The 19637-nt window shown below is 45.0% G+C and overlaps 1 protein-coding gene and 1 pseudogene across 8 annotated transcripts in view; one reads left to right on the top strand and one right to left on the bottom strand.

The window, feature by feature from the left end:
- Positions 1 to 19637, top strand: part of NLRC5 (NLR family CARD domain containing 5) — a 93719-nt gene that overhangs the window by 8131 nt on the left and 65951 nt on the right. For 6 of the 8 annotated variants that reach the window (XM_074402600.1, XM_010331333.3, XM_003943474.4 and 3 more), the window contains exon 2: positions 17015 to 17126. The exons of 1 other annotated variant lie outside the window; for it this stretch is intronic. The gene's annotated coding sequence lies outside the window, so the exon portion shown is untranslated. Of the gene's footprint in view, positions 1 to 3825; positions 5162 to 17014; positions 17127 to 19637 lie in introns of those variants that run through there. One more of the 8 variants, XM_074402591.1, reaches the window with a different exon arrangement.
- LOC104650159 (cilia- and flagella-associated protein 69-like) lies at positions 12991 to 14686 on the bottom strand (annotated as a pseudogene).

The following is a 19637-nucleotide window of genomic DNA, read 5'->3' as shown; positions in this document are numbered from 1 at the left end:
AGTGTTGGTTATGGGAAGACATCCTCAAGGTCTAAATATGGTCATCTTGGTGGCCTTCCTGTTCCCAGGGCCTTTGGGGCTCTCAGAGGACAAGAATCACTCAGCTCCGGTTTGCTGGAGGAGCGGAGTGCCAGGTGGGAGGGAGCAAGGGCCCGCCCGTCTCTCCCTGCTGAGAGTGGAGAGCTGGGCGTCATGGCCTCGAACAGTTGTTCCCTGACATTGGCACATGCGGAGCTTCCAAAAGTGCCAATGCCTGCGTTCCACCTCCTGGGATGGTGCTGTGATGGGTCTGGAGCATGATCCACTGGGATTTTTAAAAGACCTTCCTCCCAGATAATGATGATATACAGATAATCACTGGCCTGAAAGCCCCAGGGAGAGGCCTATGGGCCCAGGACATGCAGGTGGGAGCCTTCTCCTAGAAGCCTTGCCAGCCACCAGCCCCTTCCTGTGGGTGCTAGACCACAGGAAGGCTGAACAGAAGAGGCAAGACCATTAGCTGGCCACCTGCTGTTCCAGCCAGGCCCGGGCTAGCAAGCAGGACACCCCAGTCCTAGAGTAGTGCTGGGTTTGACCAGTAGACTTTGACCTAGTGACGGATGAACAAATGCACTTAGATGCAAATTTAGTGAAAGAGTAGGATGGGGGTTTGGGCATCTTACAGACCTTGAGGAGGGTGCTATACAGAGTTAGCAGCCATGGCCCTGATTAGCTGGCACTTTGGGCATTTATTTAGTATAGATTTAATGACAGAGGCTTTGTGTTAACACACTTGCGGATAATGATTAAAGGCCAGGTTTTGAGGCCTAAAGAAAACACTATTTGTGAGTAATAACATTGTAGACCTTTAGTAGAGAGCAGTTACATGCCTGTGGATGTTTAAAGGTTGGTATTAGGACTGAGTAAAGAAACTTTTTAGATAAACTTTTTTTTTTTTTTTTTTTTTTCTTAAATATAGACAGGGTTTCACCATGTTGGCCAGACCGGTCTCAAACTCCTGACCTCAAGTGATCTGCCTGCCTCAGCTTCCCGAAGTACTGGGATTATAGGCATCAGCCACTGCACCCAGCCTAGATAAACTTTTTAACTTTTTTTTTTTTTTTTTTTTTTTTACTTTTACTTAATTGTCTTTCGGTAAGAACTGCCACTTTTGGCTTATTTTATTTTATTTTATTTTGAGGTTTTGCAAAAACCTCCTGGCCTTCAAGAAGGTTTGTGCTTATTTTACAATTTTTTTTTTTTTTACTACCTTGACTGAACCCCTACAGAGGAGAGTGCATCTGGAAAACTTGGGGGCTCCTTGGTAGAAAGTTCAAGGCTTTAGCATAGGCACGTGGCTAGGGTAAAGGAGGCAGTTTAAAGACTAGTGATGTGAGCTGGCACTCAGATTTCTGGGTTTCCAATGACCAGGAGAAGGTGGCCTTGTTGGATTGGGGAACAGGGACCACCCAGACTCAGGCCTGAGGCTGTGAGTGCGGGCGTGGATTTGAGGGCAGGCTCAGGAACACCCCCAGGGCTGCCAGGCAGGGAGACACTTCTTCACCTCTTGGCTTTTCAACTCTAGCTGGTGACCTAGGCAGTTCCCTTCCCCACAGTGAGCCTCAGTTTCCTCATGTGTAAAGCATGGTGACTGTGCATTTTAAGTCCTTTAGGGCCCAATCGTTGTGAGGGACAACAGAAACAATGGTTTCCAAAGGAAACAGTCAGCCCTGCGTCATCGCTGGCCCATGGAAATGGATGTGCCCTTTAAGGCCAGCTCTTATCTGCTCTGCTGGCACTTGCGGGTGGAGGAGGAAATGCCACTAACCTTTCCTGAAGGCACCTCCCAAGGGACCCATGAAAGGTGGGTGACACCTCTCAGAGAGACACCAGTGGGCCAGCCCAGCCCTGCTCTTAGTTTTGTTTCCTCTGCTGTGAATGCTGGCAAGGCCTTTCCCTCCGAGGGCCTCAGTTTTCCCATCTTTACAACGGGCCCAGCATAGACCCCACCGTCAGGGCTCTTTCCAGTTTGTCGCTCTGTGCATCCAGGCTCAGGTATCCTCTGAAGCCCTGACGTCATCAGCCATTCCCGGGGAAAGGCAGAGGCACTGGGTTCTCTGTGTCCCCCTGGCAGGGCTTGGCCTAGGATCCAGGGAGGACTCAAGGGCGTCTGTGGCTTCAGGTCCTCCACAAGGCCCTGACCAGTCCACCTGGACCCAAGGAACCAACAGCAGCAGCACTTTCTGTTTCTTTGAGATATTTCTGTCCTGTTTCTTTGGGGGTATTTCTATCCAAATGTCTGTAGTCACAACTCCAGGTTGCCCGGCTATCACCCCACAAACTGCATCCTTTCTGATCCGTACAGACAAGAAAACTGAGGTCCTGTTTCTCCTGCACCCCAAGGCTGAATGGGGCGTCCTCCTTAATCTAAGCTTGGAGAGGCGGGAACAAGATGGAAGGCAAAGGAACGGCAGCCAGAAGTCTGTGGCTCCACTCCTGTCCCCTCCACACCCCTCGCTTCCTTCCTCAATGACAACCTCCCTGGTGGTAATAATAGCTCGGGTGGATTGCACCTTTTTTTAAAATTTTCCTGGGTACATAGTAAGTGTATATATTTATGGGTTACAGGAGATGTTTTGATACAGGCATGCAACAGTGTAATCACATCAGGGTAGATGGGGTTTCCATCATCTCAAGCTGTTTATCCTTTGTGTTGCAAACAATTCAATTATACTCTGTTATTTTTAAATGTATGGTTACATCATTACTGACTATAGTTACTCTCTTGTGCTATCAAATACTAAGTTTTATTCATTCTATTTTTTGTACCCACTAACCATCCCACCTCCCACCCCCGCACCCCTACTACCCTTCCCAGCCTCCCGTAACCAGCCTTCTACTCTATCTCCATGACTTAATTGTTTTGATTTTTAGATCCCACAAATAATTAGAATATGTGACGTGTGTCTTTCTGTATCTGGCTTATTTCACTTAACATAATGACCTCCAGTGCTATCCATGTCATTGCAAATGATGGGATCTCATTCTTTTTGGTGGCTGAATAGTACTCCATTTTGTATGCGTGCCACTCTTTCTTTCTTTCCTTCATTCCTTTTTTCTTTTTCTTTCTTTCTTTTCTTTTCTTTCTTTCTTTCCTCCCTCCCTCCCTTCCTCCCTCCTCTCTCTCTCTCTCTCTCTCTCTCTCTCTCTCTCTCTCTCTCTCTCTTTCTCTCTCTCTTTCTTTCTTTCACAGAGTCTTGCTCTGTCACCCAGGCTGGAGTGCAGTGCCATGATCTTGGCTCACTGCCACCTCTGCCCCCCAGGTTCAGGTGATTCTCCTGCCTCGGCCTCCCGAGTAGCTGGGACTACAGGCCTGCACCACCATGCCCTGTTCATTTTTGTACTTTTAATAGAGGAAGGGTTTCGCCACGTTAGCCAGGCTGGTGTAAAATGCCTGACCTCGGTGATCTGCCTGCCTCAGCCTCCCACAGTGCTGGAATTACCCAGCTGCCACATTTTCTTTGTTTATTCATCAGTTGATGGACACAGGTTGATTCCAAATCTTGGCTATGGTAAACAGTGCTGCCATAAACATAGGAGTGCAGATCTGTCTTTGATATACGGATTCCTTTCTTTTGGGTATATACATAGCAGTGGGATTGCTGGATCATGTGGTAGCTCTGGTTTTAGTTTTGTTGTTGTTGGTTGTTTGTTTGTTTAGACAGAGTCTTACTCTGTTGCCAGGCTGGAGTGCAGTGACACGATCATGGCTCAGTGTAACCTCCGCCTCCTGGGTTCAAGTGATTCTCCTGCCTCAGCCTCCTGAGTAGCTGGGATTACAGGCACGCGCCACCATGCCCAGCTAATTTTTATATTTTTAGTAGAGACAGGGTTTCACCATGTTGTCAAGGACGGTCTCGATCTCTTGACCTCATGATCCACCTACCTCGGTCTCCTAAAGTGTTGGGACTACAGGCATAAGCCACCGTGCCGAGCCCTATTTTTAGTTTTCTGAGAAACCTCCGAACTGTCCTGTAGTGGCTGTACTAATTTACATTCCCACTAACTGTGTACATGGGCTCCCTTTCCTCCACACGGATTGAGGTTTTTTGTTGTCTGTTTGTTTGGAAATGACGTCTCTCCAGGCTGGAGTGCAGTGGTGCAATCTAGGCTCACTGCAGCCTCTGCCTCTTGGGTTCAAACTATTCTCCCCACTCAGCCTCCCACGTAGCCGGGATTACAAGTGCCCGAAACGACGACTGGATAATTTTTTGTATTTTTAGTAGAGACAGGGTTTTGTCATGTTGGCCAGGCTGGTCTCAAACTCCTGACCTCAGGTGATCTGCCTGCCTTAGACTTCCGAAGTGCTGGGGTTGCAGGTGTGAGCCACCGCACCCAGCCTGCATTGAATTTGTATCAGGTGCCAGGTTCCATGTCAGGGATTCCACAGGTCTCATCCCACAACCACCTTGCCAGTTGGGCATTATGATGACCGCCCCCCATAGCAGACACTGTCAGAGCTCCCCCACCCCATCTCTGCCCAGATGCTCCCATTCACTGTGGGTGCCACCCACATTTTTCTCCTGGGGTCACCCTTGCCTGGGGAGCATTGCCTTGCTCAGAGGTGACTGGGCAGTCATGCCTCCCTCCCCTGCCCACTGGGCATGCACTGATATGAGGTGTGACCACTCAGACCTTTTTCCTGAGGGCAGGACGAACCTCAGCTATCATCACGCTCCAGCTCTCCCGTGCGGCAGGCTGAAGCGAGGCTTCTGCAACCGTATCTTTGCTTAGCTGCTTCTGCTACCCTATCTTTCTTCCACCACCCCCTCAATAAACAAATTCTACAGGAACCCCCATCTTGGACTCTCCTTCTAGGGACGTGCCCTAGAACATCCTCTTTTTACAGATGAGAACACTGAGGTACCGTTTTCGTCATGTTGGCCAGGCTGGTCTCGAACTCCTGACCTCAGGTGATCTGCCTGCCTCAGCCTTCCAAAGTGCTGGGAGAGGCTAAGTAACCTACCAGGGTCACACAGCTGGAAACAAGTAAGGACTGAAACCCAAGGCCCTGGTGCGGAGGCGGCGTCCTCACCCAGATTCAGGCACTGAGGGAAGTGTGCTGAGGGAAGCCGACGGGCCCGGAGAATGGCAAGATAAGATGGCAGAGGAAGGAGAGAGGGTGAGGAATGGAGCCTGGGGCTGAGGTCTGGTCTGGAAGGAGAAGTTTGCAAGGTGGGAAAAAGAGGAAGTGGGTGTGAGGTAGGGAAGCAGGATGTGCAAGGCAAGGAGTTGTGAAAGCGAATGCAGGGGGGTGGGGAGCAGCGTCTCATGGGCAGGTCAGCAGGTGCAGGAGGGGCTGAGGACGGGACGGTGAAGGGGCATTTATTTATTTAGCCTTTGTTTTTGTTTCTTGTTGTTTAAATTCAGACCGTCTCTCACAGTGTTGCCCAGGCTGGTCTCGGCGACCAATGTCTGCCCACTCCTAGCCTCAAACAATCCTCCTGCCTCAGCCTCCAAAAGTGTTGGGATTACAGGCATGAGCCAGTGTTTATTCATCCTGAGCCTTCCCTGGACACCTGATGTGTTGCCGCTTTGTGGTGGTCACAGTACTGTGATGTGACTTTATCCTGGAGGTAGTGGGAAGCTGATAGCAGGTTCAGACAGGCATGAGGTCTCAGAGCTGAGTGTTACAGGTAACTCCAGCCAGAGGCATGCGTGCATGTGCACATGTGGGTACATGTGTGTGCGCCCAGGTGCATGTGCGAATGTGTGTGGACTACAGATGGGACAGCTTTCCGGTCAAAGGGAACAGCCAAGGCAAAGGCCTGGGGGCTGCAGGGAAAGAGTGGGGTTGGATCTCTCTACTCCCTCCTGGAAGCTCTGTGTCCATAACGTTTTCAGGGTAGCAAGGATTCCCAAAAAGCACAGCAGCGAGGGCAGTTGGAGGGAGGCATCTGCTAGGACACTGAAACCAGGGTACAGTAAACCTCCCTCACAGCTCCTCAGACTCAGAGCACCCCGCAAAGCTTCCGGGTGCACCCCAGCCCTTCTCCCGTTTGCTGTCTGAACCTGGAGTGGCAAGAGCCCGGGACTGTGACTCCACATGTCTGGATTCCCCTTACTGATTGTGTGACCCTGGCCACTTCCGCCCGTCTTTTTCTCAGTCCTGTGTTCTATTCCTAGAGGTAACATTTGAACTGAAGGCCAGAGGTGCCAAAATGCAAATTGTGAGGGCTTGAGAGTTTGTCAAGTTTCATTTTCTCTGTTCTGTTTGCAGTAGCTCTTCTTTCTTGTTTTCTATAGAACAGTAAAAAACATTATGCATCTGAATATTTTGAAACTCATAATTCACATGCAATCCAAAAACTGCTAGCCATGCATGGAGAAATTGATTAAAGCACAGTGACCAAGCGTGTCTGCCTCAAATCAAATCAATATGAACTTGGGATCAGGCACTGTGGCTCAAGCCTGTAATCCCAACACTTTGGGAGGCCAAGGCAGGAGGACCACTTGGGCAAAGGAGTTTGAGACCAGCCTAGGCAACATAGCAGTACCTCATCTTAATATTAAAAAAATGAAAAAGAAAAAAAAAAGTGAACTTGGGAGATATGAATGTCAACTCGTATAGCTGAAGTAATAGATATATTCAACTTTTAAATTTTAATTTTGATTAGATAACATATGCATATGGTATACAGTTCTAGGCCAGGTGCAGTGGCTCACATCTGCAATCCCAGCACTTTGGGAGGCTAAGGTGGGTGGATTGCTTGAGCCCAGGATAGTTCAAGTCTCGCTTGGGCAACACGGCGAAACCCCTTCTCTGCAAAAAATACAAAATATTAGCTGGGTATGATGGTGTGCACTTGTAGTCCCAGCTACAAGGTGAGGGATCATATGAGCCAGGGAGGTTGAGGCTGCAGTGAGCCATGACCACACCACTGCACTCCAGCCTGGGTGACAGAGCAAGACCCTGTCTGGAAAAAAAAAAATTCTTAAGATTCCTTTCACTGGGTACAATTACCGTTATGAATTTCTTCTAGAAGTACACTCTTTTTTTGAGACAGAGTCTTGCTCTGTCACCAAGACTGGAATGCAGGGACGCAGGCTTGGCTCACTGCAGCCAAGGGCCACCCCCTGGGCTCAAGCACTCCTCCCAAATCCACTTTCTGAGTAGCTGAGACAATGAGCTAATTTTTGTACTTTTTATTGAGACAGGGTTTCGCCATGTTGCCCAGGCTGGTCTTGAACTCCTGACCTCAAGTGATCCACCTGCCTCTGCCCTGCAAAGTGCTGCGATTACAGGTGTTAGCCACCACATTTATTTTTTCTTTACCCAAAGGAAGCATATTCTATATCATGTTTTGCCCCAGCCCTTTTTTAAAAGACAATGTATCTTGGATACCATTCCATATAATTCTATACAGTTCTTCCTCTTTCTTTTCTTTTCTTTTCTTTTTTTTGAGACAAGGTCTCACTCTGTCACCCAAGCTGGAGTGCAGTGGCACTATTTCAGCTTACCTCAACCTCTCAGGCTCAAGTGATCCTCCCACCTCAGCCTCCCAAGTGGCTGGATGCTGCTTCTTTCTTTTTAATGGCTGCGAAGGATTCCATTGTATAGATGTGCCATAATTTAATCATAATATGTCCTCTTTGATCATTTAGGTTTTTCTGATCTTTTGCTATTACAAGCAAGGCCACATTAACTATCCCAAAATAACAATGTTATTTTGCACAGTATGAAGATATCTGTAAGTTAAATACCTGTGTATGGAATTGTTCAGTGTGATTATATGGCATTTGCCACTTCCGTAGATAAAGGTTGTATCTGGTTACATTTCCACTGGCAATACATCAAAGTGCCCATTAATTCACAACCTTGCCAACTCAGTAATATCCTTGAGAATCTAATAGCTAGAAAATGGCATATCTTTTTTAGCTCTAATGTATAATATTTCTTCTATTTTCTGTGAGCTTGAACATCTTTCATATATTTAAGTCACTCACACCTGTAACCCCAGCACTTTGGGAGGCCAAGGTGGGCTGATCACCTGAGGTCAGGAGTTTGAGACCAGCCTGGCCAACATGGTGAAATTCTGTCTCTATTAAAAATACACACACACACACAGACACACAGACACACACACACACACACACAATAGCCGGGCATGGTGGTACATGCCTGTAATCCCACCTACTTGGGAGGCTGAGGCAGGAGAATTGCTTGAACTGGGGAGGTGGAAGTTGCAGTGAGCTAAGATCATGCTACTGCACTCCAGCCTGGGCATCAGAGTGAGAATCTGTCTCAAAAAAACTTTTTTAAAAAGTTGTTGGTATTTCCTGTTTTTGTAAACCTTTTATGTTCTTTGCCTACTTTTCTGTGAGGTCATTGGCTTTTTCATTATTGGTTTTTAGTACCTCTTGATTTATTAAAACATTTATACATGTGTAGCTTTGTCTATGATATATACATTTATAACTTTGTGATGCAGACATTTTTCTATTTGTCATTTCACTTTTGACTTTATCTGTGGTATTCTTTGACAAAAATTTTAATTTATATCTGATCAGTGTCATCCAGTTTTTCTTTCATGATTTCTGAGTGTTGTGTCATGCTTAGAAAGACCCTCTCTACTCTGAAATTATTTTCTACAAAATACTTATCTTTAGCTAGCCAGAGTGGCTCACACCTGTAATCCCAGAACTTTGGGAGGTAGAGGTGGGAGGATTACTTGAGCCCAGGAATTCAAGACCAGCCTGGGCAACAGAGAAAGACCCTGCCTTTATTTTTTTTAAAGAATTTTTTAAATTAAAAAAATACATTTTTTTTTCATATTTTGTTTGACAACTTAAACTTTCTTTTTTTTTTTTTTTTTTTTTTTTTTTTGAGACGGAGTTTCGCTCTTGTTACCCAGGCTGGAGTGCAATGGTGCGATCTCGGCTCACTGCAACCTCCGCCTCCTGGGTTCAGGCAATTCTCCTGCCTCAGCCTCCTGAGTAGCTGGGATTACAGGTACACGCCACCATGCCCAGCTAACTTTTTGTATTTTTAGTAGAGACGGGGTTTCACCTTGTTGACCAGCATGGTCTCGATCTCTTGACCTCGTGATCCACCCGCCTCGACCTCTCAAAGTGCTGGGATTACAGGCTTGAGCCACCGCGCCCGGCCACTATGTTTGAATATCTTGACAAAATGAGCAATTTTCTCAAAACTATAAATTGCCAAATGTTAATTTAAAAAAAATAAGCCAAAAATAACAAACAACACAATGAGGATACATTTAAAGTGATCAAAATGATTTTTTAAAAATTATTCAAACAACTTGATAGCACTGGGCAGGAAGTTGGCTTTCAGTCTGGGTGAGATGAGAAGACTTTAAGGGGCATGAGACCTGAGTCATGGGACCTGAAGCAGGCTCTGTCTTAACAGCTGACTCCTGAGTGGAGAAGGTTATTGGGGGACCAGGGAATGAAGAACAGGGAGGAGGCTGGAGCAGGAATCCCGGTGAAAAATGACGGTGCCCAGACTAGGCCATAGCAGTAGAGGAAGCGAGATTCTGGAATGCCCTTGGAAAATGAAGCTATCTTTGGGCTTGGGCTCAAGGAAGCATGAAGCTGCCCTTCACTGAAGTGCAGAAGGTGGTCCTGGCAGCAGTTTGGGAGGGGAGATCAAGAGCTCAGGTTTGGACTTGGAAATTTTGAAACGCATTGGAGTTGAGAGAATTAAATAATGCTGAAAGGTACTTGCATGGCAAGTAGCAAATATTCATTATGTTGTCTATTCAACTTTGTCAACTGCTTTTCCAGTAGAAATGTAGTGTCTTTATCACACAAACGTAAATGTTAAACTCAAAAGTCAAATGAAGTATTTTCTCAGTAGATATGAATTACTTTTTAATTTGTGTGCATGTGTGTGTGAGTTAGGGTCTCACTCTGTTGCCCAGGCTGGAATAGAGTGGCGAGATTATAGCTCACTGCAGCCTCAAACTCCTGGGCTCAATCTCTGATCAGCTAGGACTACAGGCACACGCCACACGCCCAGCTAATCTTTTCTTTTTCATAGAGACAGAATTGGGCAGTGTTGCCCAAGCTGGTCTCCAACTCCTGAGCTCAAGCTGTCCTCCCACCTTGGCCTCCCAGAGTGCTGGGATTACAGGCATGAACCACTGCACCTGGCTGTTTTTTCATTTTAATATTCTTCCTCCATCCAACATACTTAGTGCAGACGTTTTCCCTCCCCGTTGCCTTCCTGTTTCTCTTTTATTTCATGTTATCTAGGGAAGTTTCATTTTTCTGTGAGCCATCACTGATAATTTCTTTTTTATTCATCTTCTTGTATTTCTCTTCCTTACACATTGGGGAAATGTCTATTCTAGTTGTAAATGTTTTTGTGGCTTTGTTAAGAAAAAATTAAAATGTGCACATTAAGAAGTTTGCATGGTTCAAAGGTCCTAAACAGGGTCCACAGTGGAAAAGTCTCTCCTTATCTGGCATCCCCAGGCCCCCTCCTCAGACACAACCCTGTCGTCAGTTTTTGTGTAGCTTCCCAGAGTTGGTCTCTATGTATGGAAATACACACACATTTAAAATATACACATGGCACCGCTTTTTAAAATTTGAATATGGGCCAGGTGCGGTGGCTCACAGCTGTCATCCCAGGACTTTGGAAGGCTGAGGTGGGTGGATCACCTGAGGTCAGGAGTTCCAGACCAGCCTGACCAATATGGTGTAACCCCATCTCTACTAAAAATACAAAAATTTTTATTGTGTGGCGGCAGGTGTGGTGGCTGGTGCCTGTAATCCCAGCTTCTCAGGAGGCTGAGACAGGAGAACTGCTTGAACATGGGAGGTGGAGGTTGTAGTGAGCTGAGATTGTGCCAATGCACACCAGCCTGGGCGACAGAGCGAGACTACATCTCAAAAACAAAACAAAACAAAACAAAACAAAAAAACTGAATTGAATTTAGGCCCGGGTGTGGAGACTACACCTGTAATCTCAACACTATGGGAGGCCAGTGAGGGGAAAATCACTTGAGTCCAGGAATTCAAGACCAGCCTGGGCAACCGAGGGAAGCCCTATCTCTACAAAAAAATTAAAATTAGCCTGGCATGGTGGAGTGTGCCTGTTTTCCCAGCTACGCAGGATACTGAGTAGGTATCCTGAGACAGGAAGATCACTTGAACTCAGGACTAGGAGGCTGCATGAGCCATGACTGCACCACTGCACTCCAGCCTTGGTGACAGACTGAGACCCTATGTCAAAAAAAAAAGAAAAAGGAAAGAAAATTAGACTACTGTTATAGGTGGTACAAACACTTCCCAGTTTGTCGCTTTCATTTTGTTTGTTGCCATTTTTACTACAGTGAAAAAAAAAATTAGTTATTTCAATTTATCCTGCATTATTTTTAACAACTTTATCAAGGTATAATTTACATACCACAAAATCCACCCATTTTAAGTGTACAATTCAATGATTTCTAGTAAATTTACTGAGTTGTGCAACTATCACCACAATCTAGTTTTGGGATATTTTCATTACTGCCATAATATTCCTCAAACCCATTTAGAATAATTTCTATTTCTACCCCCAGGCCCAGGCAACTACGAATCTACTTGCTGTTTCAATAGATTTGCCGTTTCTGGATGTTTTACATAAATAGAATCATACAATATGTGATCTTTAGTGATCTTTTTTCACATGGCATAAACTTTATTTCTTTTTATTGTTGAATAATATTCCATTGTATAGATATATCATAGTTTGTTTCTCTAGTCATGAGTTTTTGGGCATTTGTGTTGATTTCACTTTTTGACTGTTATGGATAATGCTGATATGAACATTCACATACACTTTTTTGTGTGGATGTATATTTTCATTTCTCTTGAAATAAACCTAGGTGTGGAATTGCTGGATTAGATGGTAATTCTATTGTTTTACATTCTAAGGCAAGGATCTCCAACCCCCAGGCCACAGACCAATGCAGGTCCATGGCCTTTTAGGAACCGAGCTGCACCTCAGGTGCTGAGCGGCTGGCTGGGGAGCATTACCACCTGAGCTCCGCCTCCTATGGGATCAGCGGCCCATCAGATTCTCATAGGAGCACAAACCCTGTTGTGGAACGTGCATTCGAGGGATCTAATGATAAAGGATAATGAGCTTGAATCATCCCGAACCCATCTCCCATCCCCCATCCCATCTGTGGAAAAATTATCTCCCACAAAACCGGTTCCTGGGCCAAAACAGTTGGGGATTGATGTTCTAAGGAACCGCCAAAACTGCCAGACTGCTTTTCAGAGTGGCTGGGCCATTTTACATTCCCACCAGCAATATATACGGTGTCCTGTTTCTCTACATCCTCATTAACATGTGTCTTTTTCCTTATAGCCATTCAATGTGAGTGTGAAATGCTATGTGGCTGTGTTTTTTTTAATTTCCATGCAGAAATTTTTAATTTAATTACTTAGTTAAAAATAATTATTTAAATTTAAAACACTCATTGCATATATATATATATATATACGCACACACACAAAAAAATGAGGCAATTTTTGTTAATTTTTCTGCCTTGATTACTCTTTACGTGAATAGTAGGTAAATCTTTACATAAAATCACAATTATATATTGAATAGTAATTCGTTCAACTCAAAATCTTTGTAGGAATTAGAAAATTTAAGTCCTGGCCGGGTGCGGTGGCTCAAGCCTGTAATCCCAGCACTTTGGGAGGCCGAGGAGGGTGGATCGAGGTCAAGAGATCAAGACCATCCTTGCCAACATGGTGAAACCCCGTCTCTACTAAAAATACAAAAAATTAGCTGGGCATGGTGGCATGTGCCTGTAATCCCAGATACTCAGGAGGCTGAGGCAGGAGAATTGCCTGAACCCAGGAGGTGGAGGTTGCGGTGAGCCGAGATCGCGCCATTGCACTCCAGCCTGAGTAACAAGAGCGAAACTCCGTCTCAAAAAAAAAAAAAAAGAAAGAAAGAAAGAAAAGAAAATTTAAGTCTTTTTATCAAAAGGTTTGACTTTTAACTTCATTAAATGTTGCAAACAGTATCAAATCCTTGGTAAGGCCACATTTAATCATTGGCACTCCAGGATTTTGAGCTGTAATTGTAGTGATCACTAATATGTAATTTCTAAGGTGGCAGTCATAATGACTAAAACCTCTCATAAATAGATTTTGAAATACTTCCTTCAAAGCCAGTTAGCTAATTCCAAGTTACTAAGCTGTTGAACAATTTCTTCTTCGGAAGATTTTTCTGATAAGTTCCAAAGTATTTCTGATGAACTAAGTAAAAGCTGTCCAGAGAAATCTGGGTCGCTGAGGTGAGCACAGACGCCATTGGCTGATCAATGCTATTGGCGGCCAATAGCATTGCAGTACAATTAACTTCAGAAGTTGAGAGATGCTGCAGAATTTTAAGTACCCAAAGTTTCCCAACAAGTTGATTTTCAAACAAGGTCATTGGCTGGACCGTTGTTTTGCCAATCCTCCTACTTCAGCCATTTGAATCTTATATGATGAACTCACTTGCTGGTAACTTGGAATATGCTTCCTTGGTGGTTTTGCATGATAAAAGCCAACAATACACTCATAATTTTGTATCCTCAATTAAGAACTTGGTATTTTCATTAAGTCACCCAGAGCGCAATTTAATTAGCAGTATCTTGAGCCTAAGTTATTTCATCCACTACGTTCTTTTTCAAAAATGGCAAGCCACACTATTTTATGATATCATAGGCACATTCTACAAAACGCAGCTGGTTTTTGCTTATACTGCACACAGATTCAGAATTTTAAATATCTGTATTAAATCTCTTAAGGGAAGTTCATTCTGATAACACGGTACCAGTTTCTTGACAGATTTCAGTTGTGTTTCTTCTAAGCCATCTTTATCAGTCTCTTTAAAAAGTTTGATGACACAGTTAAGGTCCATAGGCTTGAAAACATGAGTTCTGCACGGCAAGGGAGACCTCGGGAAACACAATCGTGATGGAAGGCAAAGGGGAAGGAAGTAAAGGCCTTCTTCATGTGGCAGGAAAGAGATAGCATATTGCCGTGTATTTTAACATCACTTCTTTTCCTGCCTTTTTTTCTCTCAATATCATGGATTAAATAGTGTGTTTTAAATGAGTGTGAGGCTCATTTGGACTCTCTTCCATCCCTTTAGCCAGTTCTTTCCATTTTTCATCCAAGTATCTTGAAGAGTGAATGATGGCCACCTTGTTATATATTTTATTATGTTTGGAAGCTTTTTTGCTATTGCCTGATCCTCCCAACAAATAGCCTTTTGACAGAATTGACTTTGTTTCTTTACATCTAATTCTAACTTAAAATTAGACTTACAATTAACTTCAACTGTTTTTATGAAATATTTAAGGCATGCAAATACTGCCTCCTTTCTCTAAATGACTGCAAATACAATTTTACCAAGTTCTGTTAAAGTATCCTGCTGTACGTAAAGTGGCACTGTTTTCCAACTACATGTTAGCTTAGAGTAGGTTTTATTTTCTTTCACTTTCTGTGGTCGAAGGCACATTGTCTTAGGTGAGCTGTTAAAATAAAATACTGTCGACTAGGTGGCTTAAACAACAGGGACTTATTTCTCATCCTTCTGAAGGCTGGGAAGTCCCTGATCAGGAAGCCAGCAGACCTGGTGTCTGAAGAGGACGGGCTTCCTGGTTTGCAGACAGCACCTTCTCATGGTGTCCTCACAGGGCAGAGAGCAAAGAGAAAGAACAAGTGCTCTCCAGTCTCTTCTTTTCTCATTTTTTTTTTTTTTTTTTTTTTTTTTTTAAAGACAGAATTGCTCTGTGGCCCAGGCTGGAGCGCAATGACACAATCTTGGCTCACTGCAACCTCTGCCTCTGAGGTTCAAGTGATTCTCCTGCCTCAGCCTCCAGAGTAGCTGGGACTACAGGTGCTCACCACCATACCCAGCTAATTTTTTATTTTTATTAGAGACGGGGCTTCATCATGTTGCCCAGGCTGGTTTTAAACTCCTGACCTCAAGTGATCCGCCCACCTTCACCTCCCACAGTGCTGGGATTACAGGCATGAGCCACTGTGCCTGGCCTTCAGCCTCTTCTCATGAGGCAGTAATCCCATCATGTGGGCTCTACCTTCATGACCTAATCACTTCCCAAAGACCCCACCTCCAAATACCATCACCCTGGGGATTTAGTCTTCACCAGGTGAATTGGTGGGGTAGATGGGACACAAACATTCAGTCCATGGCAAGTTTTTAATCTCAATTTAATAATGCCTCTCTTATTTTTCCTGTTAGAATGTGATAATGTTGTTTTTTAAAACTATCCTTTAGCTGACTGGGGTGACACACACCTGCAGTCCCGGCTACTCAGGAGGCTAAGGCAGAAGGATCACTTGAACCTAGGAGTTTGAATCCAGTCTGGGCAACATAGAAAGACCCTGAAAAAAAAAGAAGAAAAGAAAGGAAGAAAGAAAGAAAGAGAGAAAGGGAAAGGGAAAGGGGAAAAGGGAAAGGGAAGGAAAGGAACGGAAAGGAATGGAAAGGAAAGGAAAAGAAAGAAAAGAAAAGAGGCCAGGGGTGGTGGCTCATGCCTGTAATCCCAGCACTTTGGCAGGCTGAGGTGGGTGGATCACCTGAGATCAGGAGTTCGAGAACAGCCTGACCAATGTGGAGAAACCCCATCTCTACTAAAAATACAAAATTAGCCAGGCGTGGTGGTACATGCCTATAATCTCAGCTACTGGGGAGGCTGAGACAGAAGAATTGCTTGAACTGGGAGGTGGAGGTTGCAGTGAGCTGAGATCACCCCATTGCACTCTAGCCTGGGCAACAAGAGCAAAACTCCATTAAAAAAAAAAAAAAAAGAGAGAGAGAGAGAGAGAAAGCGGATGGAGGGAGAGAAAAAGAAAAGAAGCGCCTAGGGAGGCCGAGGCAGGCAGATCACTTGAGGTCAGGTGTTCGAGACCAGCCTGGCCAACATGGTGAAACCCTGTCTCTACTGAAAATACAAAAATTAGCTAGGCATGGTGGTGCATGCCTGTATTCCCAGCTACTTGGGAGGCTGAGGCATGAAAATCGCTTGAACCCAGGAGGTGGAGGTTGCAGTGAGCTGAGATCATGCCATTGCATTCCAGCCTGGGCAACAGAGCAAGACTCCATCTCGAGAAAAAAGAAAGAGAGAGAGACAGAGACAGAGACAGAGAGAAAAATACAGACGTATCTTCTTAGTCCTCCAGGACCTCTTCAAAAAGTCTCTCTTTTCTTTTCTTGTTTCTAACTACCATACTAGATACTACCTCTTTTATGTCAGAATGTGCCCTATTTGCATGGATTTGTCTAAAGTCATGGGACTCCGAGTTTCATCTCTCTTATTTCACAGAGACACAGAGCACATGCTGATCCTTCGCCTCTCTTCCTTTCTTCCGTGTGCTCCGTAGCTACCTGTTCTTTTCCTTGTTTGTAGGAAGATCTCTGTTGTGTGGTGTGGAATTTGTGCCAGCGCGTCTATTTATTATGCTCTCTGTGAGCAGCTAGAATGCCTCTGGGTCTTCTATTTAAGAAGAATGCTTCCTCTCAATGGTTTAGAAACTATTTAAGGAAATGGGAAGAAGATTGCAAATCCTAACCTTTTGGGGGGTTTTATGTTGAGGGGAAAAGTTGGCATCTGCAGTGAGGATTATTTTATTTTCATCTATGAATAAATGAGCAGTAATAACTTGGCTGACTTGCAGGGCTCATTGTGATGCCAAAGGACACTGTAAGGTGAATGTCTGAATCGGAGGAGGAAGGGGAGCATCCTCTGAACCAGGTGTGGCAGGAGGTGACATCAGGGAGGCTTAGGCTGCGCAAACTCAGGGACACAAAGTGCTACTGCAGTCAGGGAAAAACGAGGTCTGTGAATGAAGTTGGGGGAACTGTGTCTGCGTCCAGTGTTCCCAGAGGTGTCTCCGGCAGGCAGGGGCAAGGGATGGTGCCCGGTTTACACCATTCCTCTTGGAGTCTGAAGCAGTGGGGAAAACTCCTTGCCTTCTCTCCCTTTAGGGGACTGTACTATGGAAACAACGTGCCAATCCAGCTCAAGGACATAGCCCAGATACCCATGAGACCCTCTCCATGGGGACCCTAATGCGCCTATCATGAACAAGGAGACCGAGTAGGTGATTTTTCTCTCCCCGCACCTCCTCTTTTCCCCTCCTATCTACTTCTTCACTCTTCTTCTACTGTCAAAACTAGCCCCTACCCAAATCCATCTTACTGGGCTGCTCCCAACACAACAAACCTGCCCTTGACCATCATTCAGCATGAGAATGTGATGATCAGACGCAGAAAATCAGGAAGAGTTTTGAGAGTGTCTAATCTACCCATTTTATAGATGGTATGACTGAGGCTTATATAGGAAACTTGCTCAAGGTCACACTCGGAGTGTATCAGCTAGGATCGGCCAGGTCACACTGCCGTACATATACCCTCCAAAGTCCCAGTGACTCCTGCCACAAAATTTTATTTCCTGCTCTTGCTTCTTCTCTGATGTGAATTGGCTGGGATCGCTCTTCCACATCATCCTCTCTCTCAGACTCAGGCTAACGGGGTAGCCGTGGTTTGCAATATTTCTAGCCCCTGTAGTAGAAGAAAAGGAAAAGTACTGAGAATCACGCCTTCGTTCTTAAAATGTCTACACAGGCATGACATGAGTCATTTTTTAGCATATTTCATTGACCAAAGCAAGTTTCATGGCTATGCCCAATTTCAAGGAGGCAGAGAAGTGTAATCCCACCAAAGGCCTAGAAAGAAGAGGAAGAGTATCTGTGAATAGCCCTAATGCCTACAACAGGGAATTAGTAACAGAGCTGAGCCATGGATTTTTCAACTATTGTCCTCTCTCTCCAAGATTATTCCCCATGGGAATCTCAATGACTAATAATGATGCCATGTGCTTTTTCTCCCGAGGATGGTTAACCTTACGGAGATTTGTGTCTTAGCCTAAGGGGCTAGAACACTAATGATGGAAACAAAGGTACTATGTTAGACTGGCTGGAGAAGAAATTTGAGGATGAGAAACATCCCCAGAAATTACACCATCCAGGTACCACTTACTTCCATCTGGCGCCAAGCTGCCCTGAATGATTTCTTGATGGGCAGCATGGATGCTGGACATCATAGCCTGGAAAAGAAGCTATGCCCTAGGCTATGGCCATATCCTTTTGCCGAGATCACACAAAATCCAGGGACTTAGCCTTGTCTGATACCATCCAGGCCTCCAAGGCTTTGGAAATTTACTGGCCTGGGAAGTAGGAAATCTCTGATGCTGGCTCTGTCATGGACTTGCTGTGTGACCATGGACACACCCTTTGCCCGTCCTTGGCCATGGTCTTGCCATATGTTCAATGGAGATGGTGACCCCTGCCTGAGGATCATGGATGTGAGCATGTTTCATCAAGTCTAAGACTCTGCCTAAGTAAGAACCTACTGCTCTTAGCCCAGTTGAGGAGAGATGACCAGCGGGCCTGACGGCACATCCCAGTCAACCTCTGCTACATGCCCAGGTAGCAGCTGGGCTCTAAACCCCAGGATGCACAGTACTGACCTCATCCTCTGGGAATTGGGAAGGCTGGCTTCTGGATGGACCTTCTACTCTTTTCAGAGTTAGAGGTGGACTTTCTGGAGTTGTGAGGATAAAACAAGTCATATAAAGCACTTAGAACAGTGCCTAATACACAGTGAGTGCTTTCCAAGTGTGTACTGCTCTGAGGAAGTAAATAGTACGGGAGAGCACATGTGGAAATATGATAGCATATTCCACCAGATGATGGACCACCTTTAGCCGACCGATCGCCAATGGTGGCACATTTAGGTTGTTTCCAATTTTTAATGATTATAAATAATCTTGCAGTGAACACCTTTGGAATTAAATCTTGTATGTATGTTCACGATTGTTCCCCAAGGTTAGAGTACTAGAAATGGAATTACTGAATCAAAGGAACTGCACATTATGTAGGTTTTGGCTGTGTAAATGCCCTTTGTCCTCAATCGGTACTTCTACTTCTGTTTAAGAGCTCCGGTTTGTCTGAGTGCGGTGGCTCACACCTGTAATCCCAGCACTTTGGGAGGCCAAGGCGGGCAGATCACCCTGAGGTCAGGAGTTTGAGCCCAGCCTGGCCAACATGGTGAAACCGCATCTCTACTAAAAATTACAAAACTTAGCCAGGCATGGTGGCATGTGCCTGTAATCCCAGCTACTTGGGAGCTGAGGCAGGAGAATCGTTTGAATGCAGGAGGTGGAGGCTGCAGGATTGTACCACTGCACTCCAGCAAGACAGAGCAAGACTCTGTCTTAAAAAAAAAAAAAAAAGGAATTCCAGTTCAAAAGGGGAGAATTTGCTTAGCGAGAGAGGTGATGATCTGTATTAACTAGGATTAGAGTTCACTGTGAGTAGCAGAAAGCACTGAACAACAGTGGTTTAACCAGAATGGAAGTGTATTTCTCTGCCGTGAAATAGAAATCCAAAGTCAGTGACTACAGGGCAAATGGGCAGCTTTGCCCTCTACCTTCCTCAGTATGGCTTCTACCTCATGATTCAATATGGCTGCCCAAGATCCAGCCATCCCATCAACATTCCAACCAACAGGAAGGAGCAAAGAAGAATAGAGAACACTTGCACTTACA

This window comes from Saimiri boliviensis, chromosome 1, assembly GCF_048565385.1.
Source record: "Saimiri boliviensis isolate mSaiBol1 chromosome 1, mSaiBol1.pri, whole genome shotgun sequence".
Classification (NCBI taxonomy): Eukaryota; Metazoa; Chordata; class Mammalia; order Primates; family Cebidae; genus Saimiri; species Saimiri boliviensis.
The sequence above is the reverse complement of the archived record's forward strand: the minus strand, read 5'-3'. Positions and strand labels throughout refer to the sequence as shown.